This window comes from Rousettus aegyptiacus, unplaced genomic scaffold (assembly GCF_014176215.1).
Source record: "Rousettus aegyptiacus isolate mRouAeg1 unplaced genomic scaffold, mRouAeg1.p scaffold_m13_p_10, whole genome shotgun sequence".
NCBI classification, from domain to species: domain Eukaryota; kingdom Metazoa; phylum Chordata; class Mammalia; order Chiroptera; family Pteropodidae; genus Rousettus; species Rousettus aegyptiacus.
The window spans coordinates 77675273-77691451 of record NW_023416285.1 but is presented as its reverse complement, the minus strand read 5'-3'; positions in this window follow the sequence as shown (position 1 = coordinate 77691451).

Genomic DNA, 16179 nt, shown 5'->3' with positions numbered 1-16179 from the left:
TCCTTATATAATATCCTTTAAAATGCAGTGGCCATCTGATTATTTCATTCACCACACTGGACAAAGCCAGAACTCACAATAGTTTTATAGATATGGCTAGATTTACTTACTGTTACATTGAGATTAGCTTTTGTGAGATTATTAATATTCTAGAAGTTCTTTGTTCTAGATGGTCTGCCTTAATTACTTTAAAAGTTTTAATAAGTGGTCATATACCACACCCTTGGATTCACCTGTGCCCTCAGGCTATATTTTACTTTGAAGATTTTTTTGGCTGTTTGAAGAGCCTGGAAATGAATAACTGTTTCATTTTTCATCCAGCAAGTCATTCTGCTTCTAAATCAGCCAATTCTTTCTTTACCTCATCTCTTTCTTGTTGTACCTTGCCATATGCAACTAGAAGCAACCAGCGAACACTTTCAACATTCTGCCTCAGGAATCTACTTAACCAAATCCAAGCTATATATACGATATATGCATATTATATATTATATGTATATAATATTTATTACATACAAATTATATACATATTATATAATATATGTATATAATATATACATGTTATATATTTTATGTATATATATGTACATATTATATATAATATAGAAAATAGTATATTCTTATATTTTACTGAAGTTTTTTTTCAGTAACAGAATTATTGAAAAATGGTTTTATATTCTAAAACTAGTTTTCTTAAATTGTACAATTCAGTGGTTGTGCCATTACCACCATTAACCTATTTTTGGAGCATTTTTGTCATTTCAAAAAGAAACCCTGTACCCATCAGCAGTCACTCCTCATTACTCCCTTCCCCCAGTCCCTGAAAACATTAATCTAATTTCTGTTTTTACAGATTGACTGGTTCTGACCATTTCATATAAGTGGAGTTATATAATAATAAGTGACCTTTTGTGACTAGCTTCTTTCACTTAGCATAATGTGCAGAGGTGACAATTTTACAAGTAGTTTTGATACTATATAACACAGATTGTCATTTTTTCTAGCTTTGAAAACAATTTCTTCACCATTTCTTGAACCTTAGCTAACAGTGTATTTACTGCTTTTCCATTCTTTACTCACTCATTGGTTTCAAAATCAATGGCGCATATTTTAGATTTTGCTTACATCAGCATTTCACTTCTTGTACCAATTTACACATTATTATTCATGACCAAAATAATGTTTTATCAAAAACAATCATTCATTTTTGTTCATGAATTTAAAAGTCAGTTAGGTGGTCCTTCTGGTCTGGACTGGCTCATTTATGTATAGACTGTCAATTGCGGGTCAGATAGATAGTTCTGTTGGCCTGTCTTGTGGCTGGCTCACTATAGGGTTGTCTGGCCTGGCCTGGCTAGGACAACTAGGTTTTCCTTCATGTGGTCTCTTGTCCTCCAGCAAGCCAGCTTGGCTAATTTACATAGAGTCTGGGCAGAGTTTCAAGAGAAGGAGCAGAATCACATCAAGTCTCTCAAGGCCTAGGCTCTGAATTGGCACACTGGCACTTCTGTCATGTTCTATATGTAAAAGCAAATCACAAAGGCAGCTCAGTATCAAAGGTGGGGAAATAGACAACCCGCTCATTGGGAGAAACTACGAAATCACATTGTGAAGGGAGGCCATTAATTGGGGCCATCAGTGCAATCTATCACAACTATTATTCTCATTACTGACACCAAATAGCCACAGCCAATTCAATCAGGATGCTGGAGTTTCATAGTTTTCCCCAACTCAATTCAGCAAATTTTTACCAAGTGCCTATTGTTCAATAAACACTGTGTGTGGTCCCGAGGAGATAACCATGAAAGGACAGATGGGACCTGTCCTCAAGGAGTTCATAGTCTAAGAAGGAAAAGAGACATGTGAACCAGCAACACAAGCCAATGTTATAAATTCATTAGCATGTCCAAGACAGAAAATTAAGTGGTAAATTCTACTGTAGGTTTCAAGGGAGGTTTCATAGAAAAGGTGATCTCTAAGTTGTGTCTTTGTGGGAGAATAAGAGGTTGCCTGGAAGACAAGAGGGTGGAAGAGACTATTTAGAGGAGAGACGAGAGTATACACAAAGGTATGGAAGCGTAAGTGCTTGTGCTGTGAATAGAAATTCCAGTAGCTCAGAATCAGTGAATTATTAAGTGTTGGGAGAAAGAAGGCAGGAGATAGGTAATGGAGGCAGATAATGAGGAAATGGCACGACCACACAGAGGCTTCTTGCTAATGCTTAAGACTTGTTTATCATCCTAGAGGTAAGTGGGTATTAGTGAAGCAGATGATCGACAAATTTTCTTTTAAGAAAGATGACTAGTCTATTGCACTTTTGATGATGGACTGCAAAGAAGAGAATAAAGATATAGAGGTTAGTTAAAAGGCTATTGTAATCGCCCATCTAAGGAATGATGATGACCTGTGCCAAGATAGTGGCAACGAAGGAGGAGATAAGGTTTAAGCAGTGTACAGGAAGTAGGAGTTGATGACTTAGTCTGGAAGAGGATGAAAAAAGGAAAAATTAAAGATGGTATCAGGTCTGTTATCCATTGCTTTAGTATCCTGAGTTATGTTTAAATCTCTTACTCATCTGCCACATGCCATTAACGCGACCACTTCTCAAATTTATCAACCTAAAACCTAAATCCTATTCATTAACAGCCTGCAAGTATTCCTTTAACACTAAAAACCATTTTTTAGCTTTTTATTTTAAGATAACTGCAGATTCACAGGCTTTTGTAAGAAATAACACAGAGTGGACTTGTGTACTTATCCAGTTTCCCTTTTGTGGCAATTACAGCACAGTATTATAATCGAGAAACTGATGTGGACACACTCCAGCAACCACATTCAGATTTTACCAGTTTATATACACTTATTAATGTGTGTGTCTTTAGTTTTATGCAATTGTATCCCATGTGTAGATGCAGAACAATTTCATCACAAGGATACCATGGGCTCTCCTTTATAGCCACAGCCACTTCCGTCTCCTTCTTGCTCCCTAGCCCCTGGAAACTACTCTTCATTTCTATACTTTGGTCATTTCAAAATGTTATATGAACAGAATCATATAGTATATAATCTTTGGATATTGACTTTTAAAATATCGAGACTTAGCCAAGTTGTCCCATGTAACAGTAGTTCAAAATTCCATTGTTGTTGTTGTTGTTGTTGTTGTTGTTGTTGTTTGTTTGGTTTTTTTTTTGGTGAGTAGAATTCTATGGTGTAGATGTAACATAATATGTTAGCCTTTCACCAGTTAAAGGGCATCTGGGTTGTTCCCAGGTTTTGTGTATGAGGAATAAAGCTGCCACAAATATTTGTGTGCAGGGTTTTTTTTGGTGTGTGTGAACATGTTTTAATTTCTCTGGAATACAGATCCAATAACATAATTTTTGGGTCTTGTGGTAAACTTGTTTTTAGTTTTATTAACAGCCATATTCTTATCCAGAACGGTTGTAGCATTTTATATTTCTACTAGTAATGCATGAGGGATCCATTTTCTCAGCATCCTTGCATTTGGTAATTTTTATTTCAGCCATTCTAATAGGTGTGCAGTAATATCTCATTGTGGTTTTAATGTCCAATTCTCTAATGGCTACTAATGTGAAATATCTTTTCATGTGCTTATTTGCCATCTGTAGATCCTCTTCAGTGAAGGGTCTGTTTATGTCTTTTGCTCATTTTTTAATTTGCTTGTTGTATTCCAGCATTTAAAAAAAATTCCCAGCCTCTTGTGCATTCACCTAATCATAAAACAGTCTAAATCTTATCTTGTGTTTTTCATTTTTCTATGGAAGAGAATCAAAAGTCTTATTAAACCTCCAAACATTCTATTTAACTGGCCTACTTGTACTGTGCATATCATTTTAGCATAGAAACAAATGGGACTGGTCCAGCATACTAGTCTTTCCTCAAAGCTATCGATTTCTTGCTAGTCTCTTACAATATGTACAGGTGCTGAAGAGCAACTAATTGCTTAGGCTTGTAGTACAGGTCTTATGCTTAAGAAAAAAGTTTGGTTTTAGGCTCAACTAAAGCTTATTATTTGTGAATGTCTAAAGGAAACTGTTGGCCAAGCACTTAGGTTGTGTGGCAGGTAGGGAGCAGAAGGTAGTTGTACAGTTATCTGTGTTTGGCTGGACACTGGCAAAGTCTTCTCACTCAGAAATGACCAACTTTCAGCATCAGCTCTTCTGGAGTTTTCTGTGAGATGTGCTAAATTTACTTTTGTGTTTTTTATTCAGTTGAAGTCTTTAGTCTCTTTAATAAGTCATAACTGATGAATCAGCATTTATACAAATTGCTAAACCAAAATAAGATCAAGCCTTAATAAACAGTTAATTTTAGGGAATAGGGAGAATTACTGAAGAATCTTTCTAGAAAGTGTAAGAGAAAATTATCTCCATCCTTTACACAAACTTATGGTCATATACTTTTGTGCAGAATTCCTCCTCAGTATAAGATATAATTCCCAAATTATGTGAGACCTTGCAATTTAATTTTTGAAACAAAAATATTCAAACAAACATGCATTGAAAAATTAGTAACCTTTTTGTTTGCGTTTTGTAGGGGGGAATAAACACATATTTTAAAATCCAATAAGAACCCCCCCCCCAAAGAAAACCTCAAAACAATACATTAAGTGGATTGCAATAAATTTCAAATTCAGAAGGCAGCTTGTGTCAAAAAGAAATGATTGCAGGTAGCTGACATGCACTGAAATATGGACTAGGCTAGAGAGCGCTTAAAAAAAGAGAATCAAAACAGTAAATAAATAATCATTTTGCATTTTTATAAATGATTAATTGATTAAAGGGTAGACCAGGTTAAGTAATTCAAGCACCCAACATCAATCAGAAACCAGATTCTAGTGTACGAGGTACCAACTGGTGCAGAGAGCTTGGATGGCTCTATGTTGTTTTCTATAGGTAATTCATTTGTTTCTGAAAGTTCTGAGGTTGCTGGGTCTCTTTGAGCATTTGCTCAGTGCAGAAGCAGTCCTGGAATAGATAAATCCAGGCATCTGGAGCAAGTCGGTACTCTACCATACCACATGGAATGGGTGCATGGTGAGCCCTATTGGTAGCATAAAGACAGATAACCAGATAGAGAGAGGTTAGGTAAAGGCACATGTATAGTGCTAAAGGAACTCAGCCACATTTATCTTTGCATTCAGCAGTATTAACTGAGCTCCATCCATAGTCTAGCTCTGTGCTAAGTTTCTGCATACAGAAAAGAAAAAAGTTCTGCTCTCAGCAACCCTGTAAGGTGCATGTTTTATCCTCATTTTGAAGATGAGGAGCCTCAGAGATTTAGACCTATCTAACGTTCTCCTTCCATCATATCGAGGTTCTACTGGGAAGCAGTATTTTTAATATGTTTTATCCCACCTGAGTGGAGCTCTCTGAAGGGGAATAGACCACATATCATGCAGATAGTTTTTCTTCAGGCACTGATCACCACCATGAACATCGCAATGGGGATTCAGACATCACTTGGGCTGTCAAACTATGTGGCCTTTAAAGCCCTTTTTAAATGAGGGCTTCTAGTGTTCTGTGCCATTTTTTAAATCAGTTGGATATTTACAATATATGGTATGTGTATAAGTTCCCTATTGTTGCCATAACAAATTGTTGTAGACTCAGTGATGTAAAACAATAGTTTTTTTTCTTTTTCTCTCTCTTACAGTTCTGGAAGTCAGAGCCCACTTCCGGTGGGCAAAAATCAAAGTGTTGGCAGAACTACCTCCTTCTGGAGCCTCTTGAGGGGGAGAATCTGTATCCTGGCCTTTTTAAATTCCTGGTTGTTGCCTGGATGGATTCTTTGGCTTGTGGCCTCTTCTTTCATCTTCGAAGTGCATCACTCCGATCTGCTTCCATCAAAGCATGACCTTTTCCTCTTCTATAATCAGTTCTCCCTCCACTTCCCTCTCATGGAGACTTTTTGTATTACCTTGGGCCCAACCTGATAATCCAGGATAATCTCCTCACCTCAAAATTCTTAATTTGATCAGATTTGCAAAGTCCTTTTTGTCACATAAGATAACATTCATAGGTTCTGGGAAATAAGGGCATGAATATCTTTGTATCTTTGAAGGGGGGGGGGAGGGGGTTGTTATTCAGCCTGCCACAGCATGCAGAGATGAAAGCCTCGGCATAGTGAGCATGGTAAAAATCTTCTCAAACTTAGGAAAATTCACTGAAAGATGAATTCCAATATGCATATGTCCTTCAGACACACAGAACAGACCCCATTAAAGTTGTTTTCTGGCACATGCATTACTGATAAAACAAAGAACAGCTCCACAGGGGAACCAAAAAAAGCACTCTTACTTATCTTTTCTCACAAAGAATGGTAGCATTTTAAAATTCAGATAAATAAAATATGTGCCCAGCATCAAAGTCTCAGGAGGCAGATGAAATACTAAAGTATGAAAATAACCAAGAAAAACTAATCACAAATCAGACAAAGACCAAGTACCACTATTGTTTTGCATTACACAGGACTGTCAAGCCATCGGACTTAGGGGACCTGAGGAAAAGGGCACTTAGAGAGACTTTCAATTTCGCACTGGAAATGGGTTTGTCACACAGCTAACCCAACTGGCAAAAAGATCACATGCATCTGAGTCCAATACCTGATCATCATCTAACACCTCATTCTTTGCCAGGGTTTCCTCTGAGCCCATTTTAGGCTGGCTTCTCCAGGGAGCGATTTTATCTTTTAAATTCACCATATAGGAGTCTCTGAAAGAGGCGTTCATGCAACCAGAATTTGTTCAGCACCTTATAAGACACTAAGGGAGACATAAAAGTAAGTGGAAGACAAAACCTGTCCCTGAAAGATTTTAAGATGCATGAAAAGCTCTCTTCAACATTCCAAAATACTAGTGACCTATAATATCAGCTTGGTCTCTATGTCCTAAGATTTGATTGCTGCTTTTAGTTTATGAATCAAATTAAACAAATAACATCCACAAATAACAGACATTGTTGCCCAATTGTTATACATTATTTAGTATAGATGAGATTGAAGAATATAAAAATGAATTTATTGAGCACTGGAGCAAAACAAACAAACAAAACATTTATTGAGCTTTTTCTGTAGGCAAAACCTTGTGTTAGGCCCTGAGTCCACATGAATGAATAGAGCAGGGTCTGACTTCAAGGCCCTACAGGACATTCTCTGCCACCAAAGAGTTTATCATCCAGCTAGAAGGATTAAAAACATGATTGAAACTATTAAGTAAAAGTAGAAGCTAAGCTATGGGTACTGAATGAACTTCTCATAAGTAGACTCTTAACTTTGATGGAACAATATCTCTAGATCTTGGTAAATCCTTCAGATTTGGAAATACACTTTATCAAATGTATTTCCTTTAGTTTCTAAAATTTAATAAAATATAATTGAAAAAATATAGCAGTCTCACTTGAAACTTAAAACTATATAAGTGCAGAACTAAAAACTATATGACAGTATTAAATGAACCCACAACTAAAGTGAACTCTTTACTATATTATGTGTATAGATATATATTAGCAATATTGATAAACTAATCTCAATATGAAAGAGAGGGAGTTTTGGGTTACTTTTTGTAGAAACCGACTAAATGATAAATAAAGCACAATAAAGTCAGCATTATTAGGGATCATCTAGTTTTACTAAATAACTAATTTAGTTATGCCTCAATCAAATCACAAGTTCCTATAAACTGTAGATCTCCTAAATAGTTCATATAATGATTAAGCAATGAACATTAAACTTCTGTTTGCCTGGGATCCATAGCACTTAAACAATTCCAAGGAAAACTGAGTGAGTGAGAATTAGAGCATTTGCCAGGGAAGATGAAGTTGGGCTAAGGCTTAAAGGACTTGCAAAGGCAAAAAGAGAGCTTTCCAGTATAGATACTGTGTGGGCAAGTAGTTGGAAGTAAGGTTGGACTATGGTTAAGCTAATGCAGGTAGGTAGGGTTTTGATACACCTCCCATCTGTTTTAGACACCAAGAAGTATTAAATATTTAATATTAAAAGAAAATTTAAAATATTAAATTATAATATCTAAGCTAAGTGCTATTAAACATTTCCATGGATCACAAATGAAACACAAATCTAAAGTGGTACGTAGGATGAAAACCATAGGTGAGATGGAGTGCAAGCCAGACAGAAGCAATGGCAGCTTCTTTTCTTACAAGAAAAAAAAGACCCCCCCCCAAAAAAAAAAAAATCTCATGAGATCCAGATCAGAGCTAGGGGCTGAGGTAGGGGTACTCTATTCTCTCAGTATGATGTTGTGAACAATTATCAACTGCTGCCCCTGGGCTACAAATTTTAGCAATTCAATACTGTGGAAGCCCAGCAAGGTAGGAGAATAGAGGCACATTCTAAGGACTAGGAACTGAACCATCTACTCACCAGTTTCGGCACTTCATCTGTGATCTCTTTTTTCTCTAAAGTGTCAGATCCCCAAATGACCATTATAAGGTCTGATTTTGCACGTGGAACCATGGGTACAGGTGGAGGCAGCTGCAAAATTGCTTGGCCAGGAAGGGTAAGAATGTGAAGGAAAGTAAGAACTAAAAGAAGGAAAAAAATGAAATAAGATGAACCAGCAAAACAAAATTCTAAATCATATGGAGAAACTATGCTAAGAAAGGCAATAGACAACTAAACAATCAGGACAAGAAATGAGAGACAAAGTTTGGATAAAGGCCTATATTTAGGCTGTTTAAAAAGATACATAAAGACATATAGCCATAAAATATAATTATGAAACAAAAGAAGGCAGAAATAAAAGTAAAGTGTATAGGTATAGAAAAGAACCAATTCTAAAATTTAGGAGTTGAGAAATATGGTAATTGAAATAAAAGTTAAAAACTCGAAATACAGGATAAATTCAATACTGTGGAAGAGCATATCATAGATTAATGAAAATGAAGGGGGAGAGGGGAGAGGGAGAGAGAGAGAGAGAGAGAGAGAGAGAGAGAGAGAGAGAGAGAGAGAGAGATGCATGAAAGAGCAGTTAAGAGATGTGGAGGACAGTTTAAGCATTCCAGCATTTATCTAATGAGAGTTCCAGGAGAAGAGAATGGAGTAATGAGTGGGAAAAGGGAATGAATGATGTGAGTGTTTAGATTGAAAGTACATATTGTTTATCTAGAAAGAGAAATAAAAACAAACCCATGCCTATTCATAAAGCCCAGAACACAGAAAAAAATAATTATCAAGAGAAGAACATCAAATAAACAAGTAGTTGAAGAAAAATTGTCAACATAATTACTAAAAATGGCTAAACTATTACTCAAGAGTGAGATCAAAATAAAGACATTTAAAACATTAAAAATAAAAACTTTAATAAAAGAATAAAGCAAAACAGGGAAGAAGAAAGTAATGAGTTGAAAACAATTATAATAAAGAATTTTATTAAAAGACATTACATTTTTTTAACCATAAAATAATTTTAGAAACTGTAAAACAGAACCTAAATAACAACTGTGAGAAAAGAGGAGGTAGTCATTTTTCAGTGGAGTGTTAAATCATGCTAAAGTGGCTATCATGATCAAGAAGAGGATATAAGTATTGAAAGATAAAATATATGTAAAAAAATTAATGGTTATCACTAAAAAAATGGAAACATGAGCTACGATTATGAAAGCAGCGGAGGAAAACAAACATGCAAAACAAAAATATAGAAACATTTCATCACTAGAAAAGACAAAAGCGTCAAAAATTAAGGAAAAGAATGATGACTAAGATAGTAAAAATTAGTTCAAATATATGGTTAATCTCAATAAATATAAATAAACTCATTTATGAAAAAGAGAGATCATTATATTGAATTATATAATAAAAATCTAGGTGTGTATTATTTAAAAGAGAGAATTTAAAGCCATACAGAAAGATTAAAAATGAGGAGAAGTGAAAAGATATACCATACAAATACCAAAAGAGACTTATTTTAGTAATATTAATCAGACAATTTATAATTTAGGACAAACATTAATAGGGGCCAAAAAAGGACATAATGTAATATTTAAAAGAATAAAGGAGTCAGAACAATCAGGCACCTGTATATCTAATAGAAATATAAAAAGCAAAGTGATTGAAATCAAGCCAGGTGGGACCAATTAGTGGTACACCTTTGAATTTAGAACATTTGCTTTTAGTATAGTAGATAAAATGAAGCCATGATGCATTTTCCAATGAGAGAGGATGTTTGGAGAACAGGGATTGGGTGGTTAATCTAACGACCCAAGCAATAGGAGTAAGGAAACATTAGGTGAAGTGGTTTCCATTGACCAGACAGGTGTGGCAAATGAGGTGTAAGTTAATGAGACAATGCTCTAAGATGGTAAGAAACGAAGCAATTAAAAAGAAAAAATTAAAAAGAAAGAGAGAATATAAAAGCAGTGATTGGATAGCATGGATGAAAAAGGAAAACTAATCCCAAATTCTTTTCAAACAAGAATGGCGATATAATGTGGGGGAAAGATGGGTAGTGAGAAAGGGAGCCAGCTTTTGGGGAAAATTGATATAGTTTTTGATTTATTGAATTTCGAGTAATCTCTCTGAAATAATCATTCATCTGACATGTGAAGCTGCCAGTTGTTTCTGTGATGGGAGACTTAGAGAACCAGTCTTGTTGATATTTCTCCTCATATTTACAGGGTCCCCCGAGTGCTCCAGAGAGGTAGAAATTCTTACCCTCACTTAAAGAATTAGTAGTGCCAAGATTGGTTAGGAAAGAAAGGGGTGTAGGAAAGAAATTCCAACAGCAGGGCTTTCTATCCAGAAGCTTCTAGCATCCGTGAGGACGAGGGAGGGAAGATGGCTAAAGTATGCGCTGGCCCATCCACCTAAAGGAAGGTATGGTTAGTAGTATCAGTTTGTGGCTACATCGTCTCCCATTGTCACTTGAAGTCATAATTATAGGATTTTTATTGTTTTGTTCTGAACATTTTGTCACTGAAATTTACCATTTTGTTTTAAATAGATGAAAAATACTATTCTCCCCAAAGTTCAGTTATGTGATTGGGATTCTGTGCAAGTTCCTAAAAGTTTAAGATGCATGAGCTAAACCTGGATAACTACTCTCCACAAGGAAGGGGAAGCGAGAGGAATCGCTTCTATAACATTTACAGAGAGTGGTGGGGGTGGGGAGGTAAGGAAGTTGTGAGAGCCACAGAGAAAATCGAGGCTTATAAAGAATGTCATGGAAGAGTGCAGACCAAAGAATGGGTGGTGTTATTAGGAGCATGATTAGCTCATAAAAGACAGAGAAGAGATGTACTAATGACCTCATGAGGATAATTGGTGCTTAAAGAGAAAAGAAGAACTAACAAGGATGGGAAAGGTTTGGTGTAAGAAATTGAAATTTCTGGCATGGATAGAACTTATCAGTTAATTCCTCTAAAGTTTTGTAGGGAGAAACTGGCTGATGGTGAAACAAAAGCAGATCTGTGAAGAGCCAAGGAGAAGAAAGAGGGCAAATCACGAGACAGCTGAAAGCAGATTCATCATGAGACCGAAGTTCCAAGAAGTCAATGATTGCCATACTGGTGCATTAGTCGTGCGAACTTTCATTATTAACACTCTGGCTATGACTCACAAACATTTTAGTTGCGATTCAGATTCCAGAGTTCAGAGAGTATAGAGCAAGCTTTAGCAATGGAGCAGTTTTTGACTCATTCTGGAGGGTAAGGTGAGTACTGACTTGGCAGCAACGTCGATAAGTAGGCCAAGGCTGAAAGCTGTTAGCAAGTTATTAAATAACTGACCACATTTACAAGAGATGACACAGTGGTTGGACAGAAGCAAGGCTTTGTTGTAGATTACAGAATTACTGATGTGGGGGTGACATTGTGGGTGTGTATGACAAAGAGAAGCTGAACTAAATCTTTGCTCCAAAATCATTTTCTGGGGAGGAGGGGGGAAATATCTATAAGCAGGTTGCATAGCTGTATGCCCAAACTATGTGTATTCAGAGAACATTTTATTATTAATAATTTGCTCAGACTCACATAACCAAGGCCCAGTGATACCCTCAGGGAAGTGGTACTTGTGACCTTAAGTGGCAGGGAACCAGAGGGGACCAAAGTCTGGAAAGAAAAGGCTTTTGGGAGAGGAACTGGAGACAGGAGGAACAACTAAAAGTGATCTTTCTGAGATTTAAAAAGTGATCTTTCTTGCTTCCTCAGGATTTCCAAATTCTGAAAAATATGCATCCATAAAGATTATTAAAATGTATTAACATATATGAAGAATTTCTCATTTCAAAACTATAACTAGGGAAAATATCATGTCCTATGCATCTGATAAATAACAAAAAAAAAAATGCATTTTAGTTACTTGGAAAATGGTAGGACACCAGCAGTCCTAGTTCCCCGGGAATCACACGAGCCTTTGACAATCCACCTCTGCTTTCAGAGAAACTGCACAAATGCAAGTACCATGTTAATCTCAGGAGATAATACTAGTCCCAATAGCAGAAGCAACTTGAATCTGACTGATCCAGGCAAGATCCAGGGGAGCTGGGTTACAAATCCTGGACACCCTTTTAATCACCATACAGAAAAAAGTGGGTAGAGAACTGGCATTACACTTACAGGTCTTTTTCTTGAAGTCTTAGGATAGGGAAAACTGTCAATCATATGCATTCATGAGACTAGAACAGGACCCAGAATGGTAGTTTAACCCATTAGGCAGAAGCTGAGGATGGAACTGGAGAAATGTATGGAAAATGTATAATCAGTGAACTATATAACAGAAAGAAGCTTGGCTGGGAATAAAATAAAAAGAATGAGTAATGTGGAAGAATTATGTTATAAGTGTGGTGCAGCTGGGGACCTTCTTGTCAAGCATCCCAGTGCTCAAATGCCTAAGAGTCTTAGAAAAAATTTAAAAAATTATACTTTTAATTTGTGGTAAATGAACCCAGATTCCACTGGAAACCTTCTTCACATTAGAAAGGGTTTTGAGAACAGGGGAATACTGGACGCGTCCTTGAGTCAGTGATGATTCAAAAACCTAGGCCCAGTCTTTTCTTTCAAGAATCAAAATCTCATTATTCAACACAAGATGGGTGAAAAGCCTTGACTGTCTGCAATGAAGATATATGAGAGGAGATAAAAAAAAAAAAGTATATTGCAATGTCCTGGAATGAAAAAAAAAAAGAGTTGATTTTAGGGACAGATGCAGTTCCATATACTACTTGGCACCTGATATAAGAAGAAACATGTGACAGATTTATACTTATAACAAATTGATACCAGAGAGATGACTGTAAGAAGGAAGAAAGCAAATCTCGTGGAAAAACTAGAAGAAAATACCAGAGTAAATGTCAGCCAGGTAGTCCGCGCAGTGAAGGCAATATTAGGGGCATAAGAAACGTGCCCTTTCTGTGCATGTCTGTTTATTTTGTACTTTATGGGTAATGGAACTTTTTGAACATTTTTGTTTCGAGTCACAAATCTTGAAAATCTGTCCCTATCCCATCCCTCCAAAAAAAAAAAAAAAAAGAAAGAAAGAAAAAAAAAGGCATTGACATTACAGGATTAAATAAGTAAATGTCTTTATTAGACCTTTCTGTGTTACAGGTTTCATTTAATTTTGAATAACCATAAAGGGTGACCCATACAACTGGGCCAATTTTGTTTAAGCTCAAAGGCAGGTGAAGAATGAGAACAATGTAAGATTTAAAAATAACGCAAAAGCAATATAGACTATGAGCTGTGGAAAGCAATTTAGGGAGTAGCAGTGGCAGCTTTCAGAGGCCCCAAACTGTACAATAAAAAAAAGCAGGCTAGCAGATGGCTTAGTCAGCTCAGTAGTAACCATGCACAGAACTGAGTTCCTGAGCAAGTCCTTCTGACAATGAGCAAATATCTCTTGCTCACATGAAGGTTCCTGAGCTTATGATGGCGATTTCAAAATAGACTTGGTGCTGACTAGTAAGAAGCATATTAGTCTAATGAAGGGAGAGGTGACACCTAACATAAGTGCATGGAGATCCATGTTGTGAGTAAAGGGCCAAAAATGGCTTACTTATTGAATCGAATCAAAAAAAGCCACGTGATAAGAAAAGTCATCTCCCTCCCAACCTTCCAAGCCATGTAAGCATATAAGTTGCTATTAAAGTTTGCACATTTGTAAAAAATGTAGGTGATAGATGACAGATAGGTCATAGATAGATGATAGATAGATAGATAGATAGATAGATAGATAGATAGATAGATAGACAGACATGAGTGGATGGATGGATGGACAGAGAGGTATTTATCTATGATGTATAATGAAATTTTTATTTAATAGTCACTAACATTTTGATATCAACTTATTGAATGGGAGAATTTATAGAAAAATATGGATATGAATCATTTGTATTCATTAGCTAATTGGTAAAGGATCCCTTAGAGAAAAAAGTCAAGAGCACACTTAAGGTTAGTACTGGATAGAGTTGTTGAAGGAGTGGGGAGATAAATCAATTCTGAGTGTGCACCTTTGGATAACTGAATAAGAGGGTTGTCAAAGAAGAAGATGGAGGTTCTCAAAAATAGATGATTTATATGTGTAACTATTGGTGTCTATAGTTAGCTAAAATAGCTAAAAAAAAACCCCATGATCTACAAGGCTGAAAATTATGAAAATGAGAATCAAAAGACAATACTATAGAAATGAGACCTGTTTGAATGCTAGGGATGTTAGATCAAAAATGAGAAAGGATATTGATTACTAAAAGAATACAGATGATAGCAGTAGACCTAGCATTTGCATTGCATTGGGTACAGATGGCATCTGAGAGAGAGAATCTCAGACTCTCAGACCTATCAGGTGAAAATGCCCCACTCTGTGAAGTGCACTCCAATCCCTGCATCTGCACTTCGGCGTTAGCGCTGTGGAGCATATCTCAGTCCACATCCAACCTTGCCATATTCCATTTACACCACATGGAGAATTAAAATGTATTTCTAATTGGCTTTCTAATAAGTACTAATTAGTTCAGGCCTTTGTGATCCATAAAGAGATAAAAAGTGAGCTTACATCCTTCTATCAAAATGCTAAAGCTGCAGCTGGCAAAGCATCATGCTGCTTTCCCCGCCTGTCTTTGGGAAGAAATTGAAATTACCTCAGTGAAAACTCTCATTTAGCTTTTGCTAGTATGTATTAAAATCTAAGAGGTGACACAGTGCAAGCAATTGTGACAGAGTCCCCAGGAGTGATTTGAGGGAACCAACTTGGGCAGATATTAAGACAATCACTGACTCTTCCAAGAAGTCACATTTAAGCTCAATATTAAGTTGTGACAGTTGCACAACATCCACCATTTCAAGACCTCTTTTTACTGAAGGACTCCAAAGGTGATACCTAAGAGTTGAAAGCCAAAGGGAAAAAGTTAAAGGATCATATCAATTGCTATAAATGAATGGGTTTAAGCTGGCCTGGAGGAAATATGGGTCTTTTTAGTTATAGGACTCGAAAGGATCTTCTAGCTGAAGCATTATTGCGAATACCTCAGAGGAGGCATCCAGGACCAAGTGAAAGATTTCTGAAAGTAGGCTTCTGGGTCCACTGTCCTTGTGCTTATGTTAGGCACCAATTCAACTCCACCAAAGTTAGACAAATTGGTCCCAAGGTCTCAAGTACCTTCTCCATTAAGTGAGCCATGGGGACACTCTCACGATTTTTAGTGCATGAAAACTTCCTGGGAAGCAGCTGAGACAGTCTCTTTTGCTTCTGCTTTTTACCTGAGTCTTAGGAAATATCTCATGTCATCCCCATAGCGGTTTCCACAACACAACATTTCCTCAAGGCTATTCTAGGGTTGTCCTGCTTCCCATTTCCTGTGCAAGGTCATGAAGTATTCTTAAAGAGACAGTAACAATGATGCTTTGTGCACTGATTCAAAACAAGAAGTGTTAAGAAATCATTTGTGACAAAGTAACGAAATCTAATACACCCTTGTTATTTGTAACAACACCGTTCTGGAAGGGGATATAGGGCATGGGATATGTATAACAGCACTCAAACTTTAAGTCAAGTGTGATAAAATGAAATAAATCTGGAAAGTAAGGGTGCTGTAATAGGATGTTTATAAAAGCCAATTGTTAATGACAGGGCAGGAATGAAACATAGTGAGTAGCAGAAGATGAGATAAAAGGAGGGTCAAGCAAATGTGAAATATTTTTATATTGAAAA